The following is a 5,502-nucleotide window of genomic DNA, read 5'->3' as shown; positions in this document are numbered from 1 at the left end:
TGTATCTAAGAGGAAATTAAGAGGTACATGCATATTCATGAAGACTCTGGCTGAAGAATGTGATATAATGAACATAAATTGAAACTGCTTTTTGGGATTCCAGGTCAGAAGATGCATTTTCTTTTTTATTTATTTATTTATTTATTTATTTATTTTTTGACAGGCAGAGTGAACAGTGAGAGAGAGAGACAGAGAGAAAGGTCTTCCTTTGCCGTTGGTTCACCCTCCAATGGCAGCCACGGCCGATCCGATGGCAGGAGCCAGGTACTTATCCTGGTCTCCCATGGGGTGCAGGGCCCAAGCACTTGGGCCATCCTTCACTGCACTCCCTGGCCACAGCAGAGAGCTGGCCTGGAAGAGGGGCAACCGGGACGGAATCCGGCGCCCAGACCGGGACTAGAACCCGGTGTGCCGGCGCCGCAAGGCGGAGGATTAGCCTAGTGAGCCGCGGCACCGGCTAAAAGGTGCATTTTCACAAATGGTAGTGATGTATAGAGGCATAGATTCTATTGGGAATGGTCTAACTCAGCAGGAATGAGACAATCATTGGACTTGACATAGGAAGATACTTTAAAACGGAGCTGAATGGTTCCTGCAATGTAGTCTGAAAGGTCTCCAAAGAGAATAAACTGAATATCACAGCAAAGATAGTTCCAGTATTAATTTCTAGTTCTGATAGACTGGGTTTTGTTGTTAGCATTATAATGACCTCAGAGGAAATATTTTGTTGATATATTATTAAAATCGAATTTGCAAGCTGAAACTTGGGATTAATTATGTGAGAAGAATTTAAGTACCACAGTAGGCATACAGAAACAAATTTACTTTCTGAAATGCTTAAAGGAACAGCTATGGCATTTTTGTCAGCAGAATTAGGTGGGGTATTATAAATATGACAATTGCTTGACTATAGATAATAGCAGTGGTCTGTAAAACACATACCTAAGGTTTTGTGTTCTTCCCCAAATGGTAGAAAACAAAAAGATGGAAAAATCAATAGGATGGAGGTGGGTGTTGTGACATAGTGGATTAAGCTGCCAAGTGGGATGCCTGTATCCCACATTGGGGTGCATGGGTTTAAGTTCTACCTTTTCTGATCTAGCATCTGTTAATGTGCACCTTGGGAAGCAGTAGATTATGGCTGAAAACATTTGCATCCCTACCACCAACGTGCGAGACAATATGGCGTTTCTGGCTACTGACTTCTGCCTAGCCCAGATCTGACTATTGCACTATTGCAGGCATTTTGGGGAGTGAATCCACAGGTGAAAGTTCTTGTTCTTTCTCTCTCTTGCTCTTTGGCTCTGCCTTTCAAATAAAAACAAATACTTTTTTTTTTTTAAAGAAAATTAACAGGATGAAGATTGGAGATTATACTGATAAACACTTAAATTAGCTAACAAAGAAGGTTAGAGTATAATAATAGGTGATACTAGTGTTGGACCACAAAGAACGAAAAAGGGGAAAGAATCAGAAAACTGTTTTGTTGTCTGGATTGGAAGGTATGTAATCTGGAGTTACCAGTTTCTGGAGAATTTTTAAGAGTCCTCAGTTTGAAGTCTCTCAGATGAACGAATATCTTGAGTTATAAGGGACTTTTGTGTATTCTACAGTTAGGAAGCATGACACCAAGGATCAACACTTTGAAGTTTGACTGTAGTGGTCAGCCATTAAGAATCCCATCCAAAGTTCTTCTCTGAGGGGTCCAAGAGCTGTTATCTTTTCCAGAAGACTATCTCCATATTTCACACCACACAGTGGGTGTTTAGGAAATGCAGCTTGAATCTATTGGTGATAAAGCTGGAAACATCACATTAGTCTCTTGTGGTGTTTAGTCACAGTAAGATCTAGGTTTGGAAGTAAAATTTTTAAATGAATAGGATAGCTTGTTATTGGCTCATAAGATGACTTACATGTCCCATAGTAGATAGAACTACTGGGGCCAGTGCCATGGTGCAGTAGGTTAATCCTCTGCCTGCAGCACCGGCACCCCATATGGGCACCGGTTCTATTCACGCCTGCTCCTCTTCCAACCCAGCTCTCTGCTATGGCCTGGGAAAGCAGTACAAGATGGCCCAGGTCCTTGGGCCCCTGCACCCACGTGGGAGACCCAGAAGAAGCTCCTGGCTCCTGGCTTCGAATTGGTGCAGCTCCAGCCGTTGTGGCCAATTGGAGAGTGAACCAATGGAAGGAAGACCTTTCTCTCTGTCTCTCCCTCTCACTGTCTGTAACTCTACCTCTCAAATAAATAAATAAAATCTTAAAATAAAGAAGATAGGACTATTGCCATCAAAGCTAATAAGAGATTAAGTATTTAAAGTTATGCTAATATTTAAAAATTTTTAAATATTTTTATTATATTTCTTAAACTTTAATAATTTTTGATCAATAATGGTACATATTTATGGGATATAGTGTAACATATCATTACTTCTATATACTATGTACTGACCAAGTCAGAGAAGCTGGTGGCATCTTCTCCCACCACCGCCTTATGAATAGAACCCTGGAGTGCCTCTCTTCTATTTGCTCATGAAATATATACTGGGTAACTGTGAATTACAGTCATTCTAGTATGCTGGACAATGCTAGGAACTTGCTTATTTCTGTCTGTGTCTGATTTAAGACCCAGTATCCAACATCCTTCTTCTATTCGCTCTAACCCTCCTAACTTCTAGTAATCGCTATTCTTTGTTCAGATTAACTTTTTGTTTTTTAGCTTCCACATTTAAGAGAGCATGTTTTTCTGCATCTGGCTTATTTCTCTTAACATATAATGTCCTTCAATTCCATCCATTTTGCTGCAAATGGCAGTATTTTTTAAGGATCTATTTTTATTTCAAAGAGTTAGAGAAAGGAGAGGCAGAGAGAGAGGGGTCTTCCATCTGCTGGTTCACTCCCCAGTTGGCCACAATGGCCGGAGCTGTGCTGATTGAAAGCCAGGAGCCAGGAGTTTCTTCCAGGTCACCCATGTGGGTGCCGAGGCCCAAGTAGTTGGGCCATCTTCCACTGCTATCCCAGGCCATAGCAGAGAGCTGGATCGGAAGTGGAGCAGCCGGGACTAGAACCGGTGCCCATATGGAATGCCAGCACTGCAGGAAGTGGCTTTACCCACTATGCCACAGCGCCAGCCCTGACAGTAATTTTTTATGGTTGAGTAATGCATTGCGTGCATGTGCATATATAAACACTTTTTTTTTTGTTCATTCCTCTGTTAATGGACAACTTGGTTGATTCCATGTCTTGGCTATTGTGAATAGTACTGAAATAAACTTTGTGCCGGTATCTCTTTGACATAATGATTTCAATTCTTTTGGATATGCACACAGTAGTGGGATTGCTGGATCATACAGCAATTTCTATTTCTAGCAATTTAAGGAATCTCCATACCATTTTCCATAGTGGCTATACTAATTACATTCCTGTCAACAGTTTATATAAGTTCCTCTTTCTCCATATCTTCACCACCATTTGTTCCTTTTTTTTTTTTTTGGACAGGCAGAGTGGACAGTGAGAGAGAGAGACAGAGAGAAAGGTCTTCCTTTTTCCGTTGGTTCACCCGCCAACGGCCGCCGTGGCCGGCGCACTGCGCTGACCTGAAGCCAGGAGCCAGGTGCTTCTCCTGGTCTTCCATGGGGTGCAGGGCCCAAGCACTTGGGCCATCCTCCACTGCACTCATGGGCCATAGCAGAGAGCTGGCCTGGAAGAGGGGCAACCGGGACAGAATCCGGCACCCCGACCGGGACTAGAACCCGGTGTGCCGGCGCCGCTAGGCGGAGGATTAGCCTAGTGAGCCTCGGTGCCAGCCCCTTTTGTTTTTTGATAATAGCTTTTCTAATGGGTGAGATTTTTATTTGCATTTTCTTTTTCTTTTTTGACAGGCAGAGTTCCACAGTGAGAGAGAGAGACAGAAAGTAAGGTCTTCCTGGCCGGCGCCGTGGCTCACTAAGCTAATCCTCCACCTTGCGGCGCCGGCACACCGGGTTCTAGTCCCGGTCGGGACACCGGATTCTGTCCTGGTTGCCCCTCTTCCAGGCCAGCTCTCTGCTGTGGCCTGGGAGTGCAGTGGAGGATGGCCCAAGTGCTTGGGCCCTGCACCCCATGGGAGACCAGGATAAGTACCTGGCTCCTGCCATCGCATCGGCGCGGTGCGCCGACAGCAGCGCGCCAGCCACGGCGGCCATTGGAAGGTGAACCAACGGCAAAAGGAAGACCTTTCTCTCTGTCTTTCTCTCTCACTGTCCACTCCTGCCTGTCAAAAAAAAAAAAAAAAAAGAAAAAAAAAAAAAGAAAAAGAAAGTAAGGTCTTCCTTTTTCCGTTGGTTCACCCCCAAATGACCGCTAAGGCCGGTGCTGCTCTGCCAATCTGAAGCCAGGAGCCAGGTGCTTCCTCCTAGTTTCCCATGCGGGTGCAGGACCCACGCACTTGGGCCATCCTCCTCTGCACTCCTGGGCCACAGCAGAGAGCTGGACTGGAAGAGAAGCAACTGGGACTAGAACCCGGAGTGCCGGTGTTGCAGTCTGAGGATTAGCCAAGTGAGCCACGGTGCCGGCTGATTTGCATTTTCTTGACACTAGTGACTGCTAGTATCTAGTGATACTGAGCCTTTTAAAAATATATTTGTTAGCCATTTGTATCTCTTTTGAGAAATGTATGTTCAAATCTTTGCCCATTTTTAAACTGGATTTTTAAAGTTCCTCTTATATTCTGATATTAATCCTTAGTTGGATAAACAGTTTGCAAATATTTTCTTTCCTCCTCAAGTTTGTTTCTTTACTCTGTTGATTTGTTTTTTTGCTATGTAGAAACTTCTTTTGTATAATCCCATTTTTCTAGTTTTGTTTTTATTGGCTGTTGAAGTCTTATCCAAAAAGTCTGTGCCTACACCAATGTACTGACATGTTTTCTTGTAGCAGTTTCATAATTCCTGATTGTGCATTTAGGTTTTTGATCTATCTTGAGTTCATTTTTGAACATGGAGAGAGGCGGGGATATATTTTTGTTCTTCTACATATGCATATCTAGTTTGCCAGTACCATCATGGAAAAGAATGTCCCTTCTCCAATGTACATTCTTGGCACCTTTGTCAAAAATCAGTTGATTGTAAGTCTGTAGGTTAAATTCTGGTTCTGTATTATGTTCTATTGATCTCTGTGTCAGTTTTTATGTTGGCATCATGCCGTTTTAATTACTAAACTAGCTAATTTTCTAATTTTTAATTTCATTTGTTCTCTTCACTTTCATGATGTTTGTAGATGGTAAGGATATGGAAGTTTTGAATAAAATATAAAGATTTATAGAGTTTTTTGATAACTGTAGAAGTGAAATATAGGCCCATTACTAGAAAGATAAATTAGGATTTCCCATATTGGCATATTGGAGGAAAAAAAAAACAAACATATTTATATGTAAGGATGTAACATGGTTATGGTTAGGCCCAGAGCTATTTGGCATTGACATGCATCAACTCATCTGAAGAATAAATAACATTAACGCATTTA

This window comes from Oryctolagus cuniculus, chromosome 12 (genome assembly GCF_051225735.1).
Source record: "Oryctolagus cuniculus isolate XC-2025 breed Fujian yellow rabbit chromosome 12, ASM5122573v1, whole genome shotgun sequence".
NCBI classification, from domain to species: Eukaryota; Metazoa; Chordata; class Mammalia; order Lagomorpha; family Leporidae; genus Oryctolagus; species Oryctolagus cuniculus.
Note: the sequence above shows the minus strand (reverse complement) of the source record.